Raw genomic sequence first — 17,631 nt, 5'->3', positions numbered from 1 at the left:
TGAACATTTTGCGTAACAGAAATAAAGCAAATGAATCTTACACGTTGAATCTTATTTATTCCATTTTTCTAAACGAAGGTCATTTGTAGGTCATATTGTGTTACATGGATGAATTCATTATTTTGTCAGCTACAACGTTACGTTAACGAAGATATATCATTCCATTTAAAAAAACATCAATGACCTTGAAATTTCGTAAAAAGGTGACCTTGAAAATTGTTTCCCTTACACCGTTACATGTGGCCCTTCAAACAGTGTAACTATATCCTAAGAAGTTTTTTTGTACAACGGAAAGTAACGGAGATATTTAGGTGTTCTGTTTCTTCGGACTCACCCTGTATAACACATGTTAAAATAAACTACTTAACATCTCGAAAATTATGTTCTCAAAGAATTAGACTAAAATTTAACTACAAACATTCTTCGTTACGAATCATAACAATCACGAAAATCGAGTGGCGTTCTGTAGTTACTCACCGAGGGAAAAATTGAACGTGTCTATTTGCGATTTTCAACTTGCTGTTCGCTCTCCGAGAGTTTTTCGTGCAGCTTTCCGCTAGCACTCTCAATACCGTCTACACCGACGAATTTGACTCTTCAGAGTAACTCGGGACTCGGGATAGTTTTACTCTCAGATGGACACGTACCTTTATGCTAACACTTACGACTGACACTTCTTCCGATTGCTTTTCGTAATTTTTTACTTAACACATTACCGAGACCGGTGATTATTGCATTATTTTGAAAAATCTATGGTACATGACTAAACACTTTTTAATGGAACCTTCAATAGCAACAGCAATTTTCAATGTGAACTAACAAATCACCCTCAATAATGTCATCTTATAGTTTCATTTAAGATTGCAATATGAAAGAAAATTTTAATGCTTTCTTTTGGTACAGCACAACTATTAAAAATCCTATTAGTAGGCTTCCGGTAGGTAAAGTGTTAAAATTAGTATAATTAAAAGAACATGGCGATTTTGAGATGTCAGACATAATAACATCATTGAATATTCAGATCTGTAAATGTACAAGATATTAATATAGTATTTTTTTTCATTCGTCTTTCGCTTAACATCTCTTGAAACTTCAAACGCCCGCAATACAATATCCAACTACCGAATTGGAAATGAAAATTATTTCAATTCCATGCATGAAACGAGTTGTGAACATTTTTAGAAACAACTGTGAATTCGAACAATATGCATGTTAGCATGCGAGTTAGTAGAAACTATGAAAATTGTGCTGGTATGCGAATGTATACGAATAAATTTGCACGTAATAGTTTAAATGCAGATGAAGCGAAGTGGACGTTCGGATAGAGTGATTTAAATCAACTAACCCCGGCTAGCTCCGGTCTCCGGTTAACCTTATATGTAGATAATACTAGTATGGGTGGCAGTGCTCATAAATCTCCTAAGGAAATTTCGCTAGAGAGAAAAATAGTTCTCGGGTACAGTGATTAATTGATTTACGAGCCACGAGATGCGCTTTATTGTACATTATACTCGCAATGCACGCATATATGATCTCATCCGCAACGCGTTTCATTTCACTTTCCTTCACCTACTGTTATACATAATCCTCTTCCTGAAAGGTCTATTTAATTCAAAATTTTCGCATCTCACACCAAAATGCTTGTCAAAATATTTTATAGCATTCTATTAAGTGTTATATTATACATGATACAATAAGTGTTATATCATACATACAGTGACTCCCGTTAATATTCGGACACTTTCAAAAAACCGATAACCTTTATAATATTGGACTATACAATTTGAACTTTTTTGGGACGTTAGCAAACAAATACCATTGCAAAAAATGCAATTTCACAACTTTTTTATGCGGGCCTATATTGAAAATTTAAAAGATACGATTTCTTGATCAGTGTCAATTATACATATTTTGAAAATTTCATCACAGTCAGTTGATGAGGGAAAAACTACAGGCATCGAAAGATGAAAGAATCCTTTGATTTATTACAGTTATAAGCTGAAAATCGTGAAGAACTGCAATTTTCACTATCTTTAAACGTTTGTAGCTCATTCCAATGACGAACAATTTTGATGAAATGTTCAAAATATGTATAATTGACACATACCATCTAAAAAATGTATTTTTTAAATTTTCAATATAGGCCCACATAAAAACGTTGTGAACAATAACTTTTAGTATTTTCTTCGTAATTCCATCAATTGCAATTCTTTAAAAATTTCTTTGCACGTCATATAGTACACTAATTGTTTTAACTTCTCAAAACAATTCAAGTCGTATCGTCTGATATTAAAGAAGTAATCGGTCTTTTAAGAGTGTCCGAATATGTATACATATTAGTGACCACTATAGCGTGACATATAATTTTGGAACACCCTGTACGTACATACGTACGTACAGAGACTACTGTAACATACATGTAGTTGTCTCTGTTTCTATTTAAACTTTTCCTCTAATTTATAATGTCAACTCTTTTATTTAACTTTACATTCCAAATTCTGATTTCAATTTGTAGTAACTTTTCTTATTTATTGTTAATTACGTGAAGAATTATGTTGAACGTTAAAATTACCACTATGGATCAAATGACTGATTTTGTTTTTTATTTAAAATTTATACATATCGTAAACCTTTTCCTTGGAGAATTATTGAATAAATTTTTTAAGTCATGGAGGTTTTACAATCTTGTAATTTTTTACACGACAAAACACATATCTGCAGTGTGTTTTTGTCCTTCGTGATAATAGTATCAATATGAATGCAAATTATATGACCATGTAAACAGAAGTTTTAGTTATATGAAGTAAAATGCAGCATAATAGATTGAAATCTTTCGTAAAAAAGAAAAAAGATGAATAAAATGAGATGGAAATCCAAGTGACATATGAAATACACACTTTATTAACTTCCCGATTTTATAGGGAAGTTATTGTAATGACCCCGAAAATCGAAAATCGATTTTTTAGCAGATCTTCACGTGTCATGGTTCATGCAGTCATTTTAGACTATTTTCAGCAAAATGTTCGTATGTGTGTGTGTGTGTGTGTGTGTGCGTGTGTGTGTGTGTGTGTATGTCCTGTTTCTATGTTATCAAATTTTTCGTTAACGTTTTCAGAAAAAGTAACAACGCGATCAGGATGATGAATGATGCAATCGATGTGCCCCGCTGTGATTTAGAGCTGATTAGATTTCGGTCCATTTTGGTCAAGTAGTTTTTTTAGTTTTTTTCGAAAGAAGTTCATTCAACAATGCAATTTATACGAGAGAACGGAAAGTTTCCACCGAGGAAACAAACGTAATTACACAAAAAAAATTTTTTTCGATTTTTTTAAATTAAAAAAAAAAAATTTTTTTTAAATTCTTTTTTGTACCTTACGATGATGTTTCCGCTTACAATAATCGAAAATTATCCCAATGCAAGAGTGAGTTAATCATCTCTACTCCCGAGAATACATTTTCAAAGAATATCGATGAAAGTACAAAAAAAATTTATATTACAATCTTTAAAAAAACAATCAGTTCAAAACGAATTATTAACTGAGATTAAATTGAAAATTAATATAAACTATATGATAATTATTAATAACATTAATGTTGAAAACGGATTGGTTAATGGAGCACACATGCGGAATTTAAAATTTATTACTTTTCAAGAAAATACTAAAATTCCGTCTATATTGTGGTTAGATTTTCAATTGGCCAGAGTAGGAGTGAAAGTAAGAACTCGTTATCGTGATTATATGAAAAATGCAAATATTGATCAAAATTTAACACCAATAATAAAAATATCGAATCAAGTAAATATGTCGAGTGAGGAAAAATATCAAATCACACGTAGTCAATTTCCAGTGGTTCCTGCTGAAGCGATTACGATTCATAAAAGTCAGGGACAAACATACGAGAAAGTATGTTTGGATTTTAAAAAATCAGAAAGGCGAACTTTACAAATGTTGTATGTAGCACTGAGCAGAGTTTCAAAATTTAGCGCGGTTTATATGTTTTGGGACAATTTAAATTAACAGTATCGAAGAAAACCAAGATCAATAATGCAAACCCGGATAATGAGGAGTTGTATCGTTTGCGAAAAACTAATTAAGACAATTTATTTTGCAACATTAGTATGCTAAACAAGGAACCAAGCGAGCAACGAGCATACGATGTTGGTTTAATGCGACGCCATATAGCAAACATTTTGATAAGTAGAAAACTATTAAATTTCCCTGAAAACGTATAATCTTATTAAAACGTACACCTAATAATGATAATAATATACTGCAACTAACGAATCGGGAAGTTCTTTGCGTGGCTCGTGGAGAGTCACACACCAAATAACATCCGTACCGCTAACCCTCTCGCGAGCTCGCAAAGCGAGCGAGCTACGACAACCCTACTTGCGAAGCTCGCGAAGCGAGCGAGCAACAACACCCCTCTAGTTTGTTCCTTAAATTACTTAAATTACCTTAAATTACTTAAAACAGCTGTAGATATTGATTCCCGTGTAAATAACTCGGTGGAATTTTTGCAACTTCGATTTAAGCAGACACAATATTTACTGCATGTACATATAATGTATAACCTGAATTGATGCTGATGAAATACCAGTAAATTCAAAATTATAGGACAATTTAATTAATTGATGAGTTTGTACAATACATCAATGTGTTAGTCATATTAGATAATGTTAGATATAATCGATACTAGGGACTTGAACTGTTGAGCCTAAATTCCATATTAATTCTATTATATTCTTCCCTATAAGATACAATGAGTTGTATAATATAGAAATCTAACAGTACACAGTCACATTTAAGTTAACAATGGGCTATTTCATTATAAAATAGTAGAGCGGAAATATTGGGAAAATACGTAGCACTCTGGCAGATAAAGCCTAGGATTTTATATGCAGACTTGGATAATTTTGGAATAAAATAATGTTTAAGTCTTACGCATAAATTTATATGAATTATGCCAATAATTGAAGAAGTACATACTGTACATATATCTATGTGGATACGTAATAAATTCGTTGTATTAATCATCCATCGTAACTACAATTTATCAATTATTCCGATGTGTCGTTGATAAATGAATTAAATAATAATAATTAGACTGCGGAAGTTTATGCAAATTTTATATGTCAAAATATGCAAAATATATGCAAAAAAATATGTGAAATGTTCGCCCTGAATAATTGTATTAGTAACGAATGAAACAGTCGAATATAGTATCATATGATATACATATGTAGAGTAGTTGTATAATAATTATTAATACTGCTTGTAATTGGCATTACAATATGTAATGATAATTTTTTCTATATTTTCAACAGTGAATTGGTGTCTTTTGTTCGCGATTTTGTAATGTCGATCGTATGCACCGTGACGGATGACGATAGTCTCACCATATAGATGTATAGACGAGTCTAGCGAGCGATTCACGGTGGTCGCGATTGACAAGTGGGAGTTGTTGTGGAGACGGTTGCGAAGGAAGGGGAGGCTTTAATGGGAAAAAGCGATTGACAGAATGTGTGGACGACGCGGTTCTTTTCCGCGGTAATTTGTAAATAGAGTTATAATTTTGGTCTTGAATGTTCTCGCGAGTGATCCCGGGTAATAATAGGTTTGGACGTTGGGTCCTTGTTCACTCGGTTCGGCAAGACTTGGATACTACCAGACCGGTTGCACATTTGAGGTTCGAGGGCATTGGAAGCGTTGAAGCTGCTTTGCAGTGTATACCGAAGCTGGGACGAATCGCAAGGCTAACCGTAGTGCTGCCGGCGAAGGAGTATCCTATGGGCAAGCCGGCAATTGTACAGGGAGTTCCAGTGGAACTCTGCTGTGGATCACTGTGCGTAGAGATTTGGTTATTAACGGTAAAAGAGCTCTCTTATATATAGTTTTAAATTAGAATGGCCTTTTAATATGTAATTTGTTTAAATCGCTGATTCCCTGAAACCGCGTTCACCGCTTTAGCTATCTTAAATGCTGTCTAAATGTGCTGGGCTTTCGTACGACGAAACTCTTGTATTATTTTCTTCAATTGAATAAATCTATTGTGTCTTGCTTCAGCTTTTCCTCGTAATCCGTCGAGGTTTTTATGCCGAAGCAAGAATTTTGTTTAACCGGGAAATTGTGTGTCTTTATTTTAGTATAAGTTCGAACGTTGTCCAATTCTGAACTTCTTCAGTACTATGAATTCCATTTTTCTAAATTTCTAAAAATGGTTAGAAAACAGCCTTTTACCAGATAAAATTAATTTATATGCTGAAAATGACCTTTCAATATCACAAGATCATTTTAACTATTATTAAGTTTAGACAATATTTCAAATCCTAGATTTTTCTGAAAATCATCGTATTTATATTTTGCTGTGGAGAAAGTCATTTTTACTAGCCAATAGGTACATTATCTAGATTTTGAGCGAAATCTGTAACTAATTTAATTGAATCTTTTAATGCTAACGTATTCGATTCTAATTTCCTTATTATTGTAACTGACAAACTGGATAAGTTAGCTTCAATAAATGCTGAATCGTCAATAAGATCTTAATTTTTTATAATTTCTCTTGGGCTGTCTTAATACATGCTAAGAACACTTTGTTCTTTGAAGGATTTTACAATCTGGAAATAAAGGAGAACTTAACCATTTGGCACAAAATTAATCAAATATTACCAAATATATTTACTTACTTCCCTAATAGCATGCACATGTTTTGCGTAAAATATCGCCGTTTCTATGCACGTTCCCCATCGTGTTGCGACTGCTTCTGGTGGTAAAAGAACATTTGGCAGCTTTTCCTTGTAAATTTCTATTCTACATGGAACTTTCATGAATATTTGTTTTATATACACAGAAGCTATTAATTTATTGACCAAAGGAAAGTGTATTCGTATTTTCTCCGCTATTCTGTGCAATCCGTGTGCTACGCATGTTATACATATGTACCATATTGAGATAAAATAATTATTATTATTAACGATATAATGATATTATTAACAGTTTCTTAGGCCGTGTTTATACAAAGAGCGGCGAGCGGTAGAGCAATTTATTTTTGGTTATTATTACATGAGAAAAGCAAAAAATATGCACAACATGCAAAAAACATGCAAATATGCAAAATAAAAAATAAATTTTGTAATTATCTAATCATGACATAAGTTTCTGTCCAGGTCCCATTTGTCTATCCATTTTCTATAAAAATATGCATTTGCATAAACATCCGCAGTCTAATAATAATACAAAATGTGATTTTTGAAGTACGCTTGAATTACATATTCGTTTGGAAATTATAGTCATTAAATTGTACTATTTAACTAGACAAATGTAAGATTAGGATTTAGCGTCTAACGTTTATACTACATAATTCCACTTTATACATATTATGTTATATACTTCTCTATTTTTTGTATAATGTTATAATAATGTATGCTATTATAAACCAAACTAGGTTTACGGCATCAATAAATAATTAATTACAATAAAATACTTACTTACAATTAAAACAATAAAATAATTAATTAATTATTTATTTAACTAGACATACATTCTCTTCACAAACTCATAATTATTATAATTATTTGTTTTGCTAGAAGAATGGAGGGTTTATGGAATCCAATCTACAAAATGCATTATCGAAATCAGTATAAATAGTATAAGGCTCATCTCGTTCAAATTGCAGTGGATATACAATGTATACTTATTGTTAATAAATCATTTTGTTTATTGTGGTGGATTATGTACAGGTGCGACAGTGATATCAATCATAAAATTATTGCATATACGTATCTATTAGACATTTTCTGCTTGTTTTGGCTTCATATTTTTTGTCGATTAAACGATAAAGAAGTGAAAATTCGGCGTTTATATTCTATATATAAATTGAACTGTTGCATTGAGAATTTGAATAATAAAATTAATTAGATTAGTTGTTAATACCTGCTGCTGTTTGTTAATGTCTGCTTAATATGATCGATAACAACTCTAATGTTCAAGACCTCGAAATCCATCTTTCGTTTAGATTTTATGATAACATCTGAAGATGTAGAATGAATTGAAAATAAAATCTCTCGCTCCAGAAACATAGAGTACAATCTGTACAATGAGCCGTGTGAATATCAAAATAAAGTAATAAAGAGAAAATAAGATTGTGTAAATTAAATTGTTACGCAGTACATTGTTCCGTTAATAAATGGTAGAACAACTATATTTTTTTTTTCTAATGTTCACGTATTGTGTAAATTTTTACCACGCTATTGCATCCTCTAATGCTTTTTCTTCGGGTGTTATATTAAAAATAACATTTACTTGAATCTATATATAATTAAGTAAAATATAATTAAAATGTGTTTCAACGTACATTCGCTTTTAACAAGAGACCATTTAAATTACAGTTGAAAATCTATAAAGTGTTACTAATTTGGTAATTTAACGAAATATGATTTTGGACACTGATTTGTGAGAATTGTAATTCTGTCTCTAACCGTATTAACGTGTAGACTAAGTCTGAGGAAATCGACCAATAATCTCTATTATAGTCATTATAAAGTTATTGTGCAATCTATCAAGATAACTTCTGCGTCAGTTCCAGAAACCCCACTGTAGGAACTTGTATCTCGCTTCAAACTCTGGCAGCGCGTGAGTTAAATACAAGTTAGAATATTCGCACGAGGGGAAAGAAACTTCACAGCATAGAAGAATCAAGTAGAATAAGCAAAAATGATTTCAAGGGTCTAGTTTCAAGAGACTATACGCTTGTAGTCGTGTATGAAATATTAGAAAAGATGTAAAATTTCTTTCCTTTAGAAGTTGTTAGGCAAAGAACGTGGAGTAGAATGGTTATAGTTACATTAATTTTATAACGTGGAAATTAATAATAATGTATTGGAAATTATATCAAAATAGCAAACATCATGGAGATATTTATAGCTAACATTTATGTACAGTCACTCCCACTAATATTCGGACACTATTAAAATGACGATAACTAGTTTAATATTGGATAACACGATTTGAACGTTTTTTAGAAGTTAGAACAATTGGTAACATCAATTTTTGAAAAAAATTGCAACTTGTTGGGATTGCAGAGAAAATACTAAAAGTTGTATTTTGCAACTTTTGTATGTGGGCTTATATGGAAAATTTTGAAAACACGTTTCGTAGATCTGTATCACTTAAACATGTTCTAAAATTTCGCCAAAATCGACCGACGTTGCAATGAACTAAACTTTTATAGATGGGAAAAATTGAAATTTTTCACGATTTTCAGTCTCTAACTGCACTAAATCTAAGAATTCTTACATATTTCAATGTCTGTCGTTTTTTCTACATCAAGCGATTTCGATGAAACTTTCAGAATTCATATAATTGACAAAGGTCTACAAAACGTATTTTTAAAATTTTCAATATAGTCCCACATAAAAAAGTTGTAAAATTGCTTTTTTTGCAATTTATTACAATATTTGTTTGCTAACGTCTCAAATAAGTTCAAATTGTATCGTCCATTATTATAAAAGTTTACTATGTACCATAAAAGAATTACAGTATGCACTTCTTCAATTATTTGGCATAATTCATATAAATTTATGCGTAAGACTTAAACATTATTTTATTCCAAAATTATCCAAGTCTGCATATAAAATCCTAGGCTTTATCTGCCAGAGTGCTACGTATTTTCCCAATATTTCCGCTCTACTATTTTATAATGAAATAGCCCATTGTTAACTTAAATGTGACTGTGTACTGTTAGATTTCTATATTATACAACTCATTGTATCTTATAGGGAAGAATATAATAGAATTAATATGGAATTTAGGCTCAACAGTTCAAGTCCCTAGTGTCGATTATATCTAACATACATCTAAATTGTCCTATAATTTTGAATTTACTGGTATTTCGAGCGCATTATAAAAAAATTTGAGGCATTTTATATTCTTCTCCATTCAGCATCAATTCAGGTCATACATTATACATGCAGTAAATATTGTGTCTGCTTAAATCGAAGTTGCAAAAATTCCACCGAGTTATTTACACGGGAATCAATTTCTACAGCTGTTTTCGTCAACATTTATGCATTCGGTAATTTAAGGAACAAATAATATGTCACTTGGTTTTCCATCTCATTTTATTCATCCTTTTTTTTACGAAAGATTTCAATTTATTATGCTGCATTTTACTTCATATAACTAAAACTTCTGTTTAAATGGTCATATAATTTGTATACATATTGATACTATTATCACGAAGGACAAAAACACACTGCAGATATGCGTTTTGTCGTGTAAAAGATTACAATATTGTAAAACCTCCATGACTTAAAAAATTTATTTACGATATGTATAAATTTTAAATAAAAAACAAAATCAGTCATTTGATCCATAGTGGTAATTTTAACGTTCAACATAATTCTTCACGTAATTAACAATAAATAAGAAAAGTTACTACAAATTGAAATCAGAATTTGGAATGTAAAGTTAAATGAAAGAGTTGACATTATAAATTAGAAGAAAAGTTTAAATAGAAACAGAGACAACTACATGTATGTTACAGTAGTCTCTGTACGTACGTATGTACGTACAGGGTGTTCCAAAATTATATGTCACGCTATAGTGGTCACTCATATGTATACATATTCGGACACTCTTAAAAGACCGATTACTTCTTTAATATCAGACGATACGACTTGAATTGTTTTGAGAAGTTAAAACAATTAGTGTACTATATGACGTGCAAAGAAATTTTTAAAGAATTGCAATTGATGGAATTACGAAGAAAATACTAAAAGTTATTGTTCACAACGTTTTTATGTGAGCCTATATTGAAAATTTAAAAAATACATTTTTTAGATGTTATGTGTCAATTATACATATTTTGAACATTTCATCAAAATTGGTCGTCATTGGAATGAGCTACAAACGTTTAAAGATAGTGAAAATTGCAGTTCTTCACGATTTTCAGCTTATAACTGTAATAAATCAAAGGATTCTTTCATCTTTCGATGCCTGTAGTTTTTCCCTCATCAACTGACTGTGATGAAATTTTCAAAATATGTATAATTGACACTGATCAAGAAATCGTATCTTTTAAATTTTCAATATAGGCCCGCATAAAAAAGTTGTGAAATTGCATTTTTTGCAATGTTAGACCAATTGCAAATTTTTGCAAAATTAGACCAATTGCAAATCTTTACAATGATTGTTTGCTAACTTCTGAAAAAAGTTGAAATTGTATAGTCCTATATTATAAAAGTTACGGTCTTTTTAAGAATGTGCGAGTGTTAATGGGAGTCATTGTATGTACAACACTGAATAGTCTAAATTATCAATATAAGCCCATATAAAAAGTTGTATAATTGCTTTTTTTGCAATTTTAGATGAATTGTAAATTTTTGCAATATTGGACCAATTGCAAATTTTTGCAATATTTGTTTGCTAACGTTTCAAAAAAGTTCAAATCGTACAGTCCAATATTAAAAAAGTTACGGTCTTTTTAAGAATGTGCGAGTGTTAATGGGAGTCATTGTAATTTAATCAAAATCGTCTCTGTATTCTTGTTAAAGTAGGATAATATTTCCAGATTGAATTAAAACGATTAGTTTCGTCGTCACTTTGTGTAAACTTTCTTATTTATATCTGCAATGAAGATTGAAGGCAGAGTTGGGCAGTATTTAAATAAAAAGTAACTAAATCCGGATCCAACTAAAAGATAAGTAACTAATATTCGTGATCTTAAGGTTCAGATCCAAAAGGAACTTGATCCGAAATTTAATTAGTTATTTTTGTATCCGAAGCAGAAGGATCCGAAGCTACGGATCCATTTGTAACTAGTTAATGTAACTAATTCAAAGTTCCTTTCGGATCCTTTAAGTTCCTTTTGACCAGCTCGAGACTTGAATGAACACGTTCCGAGGCCCGAGGGTCGGGCCCCGAGACCTGAGCCCAGAACACAATAGCAGTTCAATAAACACGGCCGGGGAATTGCCCGGCCGTGTTTATTGCACCACTCGGCCTATGCCGCCGAGGCACCGATGATGGGCAGAAAAATTGAATTAGTTACTTTTTCCAAGATATCTTTCCAACTAAAAGCAGCAAGCAGTGACCGAATTCTATCGAATTTAGACTTTTCTTAATCGGCAGAACGCCACGAATCGGCTTGTGTGACTTTCGTGAGGGCAGCCATCATCGGTGCCTCGGCCGCATAGGCCGAGTGGTGCTATAAACACGGCCGGGCGATCCCCCGGTCAGGCAGGTAGCTCGGCATGAAACCCCTGACACGTGAAACCTGAACTTATTTATTTTCCGTGCTGCCCTCACGAAAGTCACACGAGCCGATTCGTGGCGTTCTGCCGATTAAGAAAAGTCTAAATTCGATAGAGTTCGGTCACTGCTTGCTGCTTTTAGTTGAAAAGATATCTTGGAGAAAGTAACTAATTCAATTTTTCTGCCCATCATCGGTGCCTCGGCGGCATAGGCCGTGTGGTGCTATAAACACGGCCGGGCGATTCCCCGGTCAGGCAGGTAGCTCGGCATGAAACCCCTGACACGTGAAACCTGAACTTATTTATTTTCCGCGCTGCCCTCACGAAAGTCACACGAGCCGATTCGTGGCGTTCTGCCGATTAAGAAAAGTCTAAATTCGATAGAGTTCGGTCACTGCTTGCTGCTTTTAGTTGAAAAGATATCTTGGAAAAAGTAACTAATTCAATTTTTCTGCCCATCATCGGTGCCTCGGCGGCATAGGCCGAGTGGTGCTATAAACACGGCCGGGCGATCCCCCGGTCAGGCAGGTAGCTCGGCATGAAACCCCTGACACGTGAAACCTGAACTTATTTATTTTCCGTGCTGCCCTCACGAAAGTCACACGAGCCGATTCGTGGCGTTCTGCCGATTAAGAAAAGTCTAAATTCGATAGAGTTCGGTCACTGCTTGCTGCTTTTAGTTGAAAAGATATCTTGGAGAAAGTAACTAATTCAATTTTTCTGCCCATCATCGGTGCCTCGGCGGCATAGGCCGTGTGGTGCTATAAACACGGCCGGGCGATTCCCCGGTCAGGCAGGTAGCTCGGCATGAAACCCCTGACACGTGAAACCTGAACTTATTTATTTTCCGCGCTGCCCTCACGAAAGTCACACGAGCCGATTCGTGGCGTTCTGCCGATTAAGAAAAGTCTAAATTCGATAGAGTTCGGTCACTGCTTGCTGCTTTTAGTTGAAAAGATATCTTGGAGAAAGTAACTAATTCAATTTTTCTGCCCATCATCGGTGCCTCGGCGGCATAGGCCGTGTGGTGCTATAAACACGGCCGGGCGATTCCCCGGTCAGGCAGGTAGCTCGGCATGAAACCCCTGACACGTGAAACCTGAACTTATTTATTTTCCGTGCTGCCCTCACGAAAGTCACACGAGCCGATTCGTGGCGTTCTGCCGATTAAGAAAAGTCTAAATTCGATAGAATTCGGTCACTGCTTGCTGCTTTTAGTTGAAAAGATATCTTGGAAAAAGTAACTAATTCAATTTTTCTGCCCATCATCGGTGCCTCGGCGGCATAGGCCGAGTGGTGCAATAAACACGGCCGGGCGATTCCCCGGCCGTGTTTATTGAACTGCTATTGTGTTCTGGGCTCAGGTCTCGGGGCCCGACCCTCGGGCCTCGGAACGTGTTCATTCAAGCCTCGAGCTGGTCAAAAGGAACTTAAAGGATCCGAAAGGAACTTTGAATTAGTTACATTAACTAGTTACAAATGGATCCGTAGCTTCGGATCCTTCTGCTTCGGATACAAAAATAACTAATTAAATTTCGGATCAAGTTCCTTTTGGATCCGAACCTTAAAATTAATTAATTAAAATTTTGTATCTTTTATTCGTGATCCGAAATTTGTAACTAATTACATATTTTGCCCAACTCTGATTGAAGGAATATGTCATTGTAAAATCAATATTTATTATTTTTTCAAGATCCATGTCAGTTCAGACTAAGTTGCAGATTCATTGTCCCATTGTTATTTTCTTAATGTGCAAATTGGTATTTAACTATCAAAATTTGTCGAGTTTGAATTATTGAAGTGAGCCTCTGCACAGATAATATTTCGTATCTCTCCTGGTTTAGGAGAGCATAAGCTTGCAAATAATAGGATGAATCAAGCTGTGCACTCGCCCGTGTGAACATTCTCATATTATATGATGGCCACTTTGACTTTATCATCCTTGCCCTTTTCGCTTTCTGAACAGCCTGTTCAGAACATTACGTGTTGTGTCATAGGGTAGCGGGTCTATAAAAAAACGTCATAATAGGAACCTCCAAACCACCAGACGCAAAAAGTATTCTTTTATTATTAGAAAATACATAGTAAAAATGACACAGATAATTTACGTTCTATGTATACACACACGGCTCATTTTGTACACATTTATTATAACAAATAGCAAAATTATTAGCATACATACATATTATTAAAGTTTTTGTGCCACAATTCTCGTCACATCGCACAGTGCGTTGTCATGGGACAAAAATAAAAAAATAAACTTCCGTGTTATTATAAAATGTCGTCTCTGGAGGGTTCTTTAATATACATTACTAAAATAAAAAGTGAGATTGGAAAAAATAAACAATCGTTCACGATGCTCTGTCACGTTCCGTGCGAGCCAAAAATTTCATTTGAAATTCATCATCTAATTGAGCTAATGTACGAGTGTGATGAAAGTTAAAATTTTGTATTATTTGAAATGGAACGTGTTTTTGAGGGTACGTACTTCTAATTTTTACACTGTTTTGATTCTCATGTTCACTTTTTTGGAATGGACTTAGTAGCAGAAATAGCAAAGCTTTTTGTAACTTTAATGAAGGTTTAAAAAAATACTCCTCAAAACTCATCCATGATTTTTATTGGAAAATATGCATACATGTATCCTGCAAAGGGTTACACTAGAATTAGCTGCCCCTAGCAGCCCGAAAATTTTTACACAATTTTTTCAGATTTTTTTATTTCCATTTGTTTTATTTTTAGTATTGTTATTATTCATTATTATTTATATTATTTATTGTATATATAACGTACGAAAATAATCACATTACTAAACTGTCGATTTTGACTTTTGTCTCGCTCGTAGTAATACATATGTATAATCAATACTACATACCATAGACGGCCCGTCAAATTTAGATACTTATATCTTGACAACGGTTTATGCAAAAATAATGTTTTTGTAGTGTTTTAAAAATGTCTTAACCTCACCTATTAGAATAGTTACATAATCAAAAATATACATTACCGTATGAAATTTTAAAAATGACCTTCATAGAGTTTCTCAAGGTTACAACAATATCAAACAAATACACAATCATCATACACTCTTCCCTATACCCTATAACTTTTATTTGAAACATTTTTTTATACCACTTATAATTTTTAAGATATGGAATTTTGTCCAAAAAACGGGAATTTCGACGCATTGTGCATCGTCTTAAAAGCCCGTTTAAAGGCATCAACAATGTTTTTGAAGTAATCGCCCGTCTATATTTACGTTATCGAGGTGTATTATTCTTGTTTACAATTTATACTTTATTCCATGTATACACGAACACTTTACCGTACGTGTGTCAAAAACGTTGCAACATACTGAGGTGGAAATATTGAACATTTCCTCTAATTGTAAGAGGATGTGACGAGAATTGTGGCACAAAAACTTTAATAATTCAGAAACTAATAATTTCTGGACCTATGTTAATATAACTTTTTTGTCTTCTCTAAGCATATGGTATAAGTTGTTCGGCCGACCAAATGCATTATTGTATTGGTTGCCTCGCCTGGCAATCCGCGGCGTATTGTTTGCCTCGTCCGGACAACGTCCCACGGATTTGCTCATATTTATTTACCACGCTTATATTAGCTCGTCGAGTGTCGTTGTTGTTGTTGTATGCGTAAAATCTTGTAATCGAATTGTAAGCCACTTCCCGTTGAGCTAGAGACTTGAAACTTTAAACATAGCTCACAATCAGATCTGGATGACAATGCAATATTAAAAAACAAATTTAAAAAAAAAGCTGTGCGTCTAGGAGAAAAATAATATTTAAATATTAACCGTCACACACACCTCGCCGCGCGACGCCCGGTAGTACGCCATCGCGTTCAGCGATCCCCACTCTGTGTGCCAGCACTCCCTACCAGGGATGCCAGAATATAGTGGTACTGTGGTACTAAACCAGGCGTGGGCAATTTTGCCTCAATTGAGGCAAAACTGTCCCCACCGTAGCGCCCACTGTCCCCCACCAGCACCCGTCGTTACTATGTAGGAAGGATGCGTTTCGCTTGTCGCAAGCAGTGCGCAGGCCTCGTGCATCGGAGCCACGAGGAGCGCCACCGAAAGGAAGCTTGGTGGGGGAAGCAGGCGTTTGAGGGGCTCCACCCGTGCCCACGCCTGTACTAAACCATACCCCCACCATAGCCTACTAGTGCCCCTGGCCCTTACGTTCCTTTCCAACGCGTCCGCGCGCTACACTACCAGCGTACCTCTACTATATCCGTGTGCGCTGCTTGTGCGCTTGGGCCAGCCACAATCTATTTTTAGCACTTTCCATGTTGTATTGCTTTACGGAAACGAAACTGAAATTCTCGGCTGTCGAGCCGTCGAGCGTATGAGTCGCAATCTGGAGCTAGCCTCCGAGTCCCCGTGCAGCGATTTTTTTTTCATTACTCTTTTTTAATTACATTATATACCTTCCAGAAAATTGAAAATGTAAAAACTATGTTGATTTGAAAAATATGTATTCATTTTAAATAGACATGTTTTACTATTATTATTCATTATTATAATATTATTCATTTTAATAGAATACGTTTATTTTTGTCAGTTTTATACGCCTTTGAATATGGAAGCAAACAAAGTGCATTATAGGCATTTAATGTTTTCCTTTTACCGGAAAGGCAAAAATGCCACACAAGCGCTAAACAAGATATGCGCTGTTTATGGCGAAGGTGCTGTAGCTGAAAGAACTGTGCGGAAGTGATTTGCTAGATTTAAAGCTGGTGATTTCAACGTTGAAGATCAAGAACGCCCGGGTAGGCCTTCCACCACAGATGAAGATCAGATTAAAACACTGATCGAGAATAATCCACGATATACGACCCGTGAATTAGCAGAAATGTTAAAAATATCAAAGTCCACCATCCACGAGCATTTTGTGAAGCTTGGCTACACAAACCGTTTTAATGTATGGGTTCCCCACGATTTAACGGAGAAAAATCTGATGAACGCGGCCTCATGTGTCTTTGACAACTCGACAAAAGTTGTTGGACCTCGGTTGGGATGTTCTGCCCTATCCACTATATTCACCAGATCTCGCGCACTCAGATTTACACCTATTTTGATCATTACAAAATTCCCTTAATGGAATAAACTTCAACTGTTTGGTCGAGATAAAAAATCATACAGAAAAATTTTTCGCCGATAAACCTGAGAGCTTCTGGAAGGACAGAACTTTCAAGTTGCCTGAGAGATGGAGAAAGGTTTGTAGAACAGAATGGCACCTATATAATATGTATAACAGATGTATACCAAAATTTAAATGTGGCACGAACTTTCCGGACAACTCAATATTGTAACGTCTTTTTCAATTTCGACGGTATGAGTATTTCCATTTGAA

This window comes from Lasioglossum baleicum, chromosome 11, assembly GCF_051020765.1.
Source record: "Lasioglossum baleicum chromosome 11, iyLasBale1, whole genome shotgun sequence".
NCBI lineage: Eukaryota > Metazoa > Arthropoda > Insecta > Hymenoptera > Halictidae > Lasioglossum > Lasioglossum baleicum.
This window is presented reverse-complemented; position numbering follows the sequence as displayed.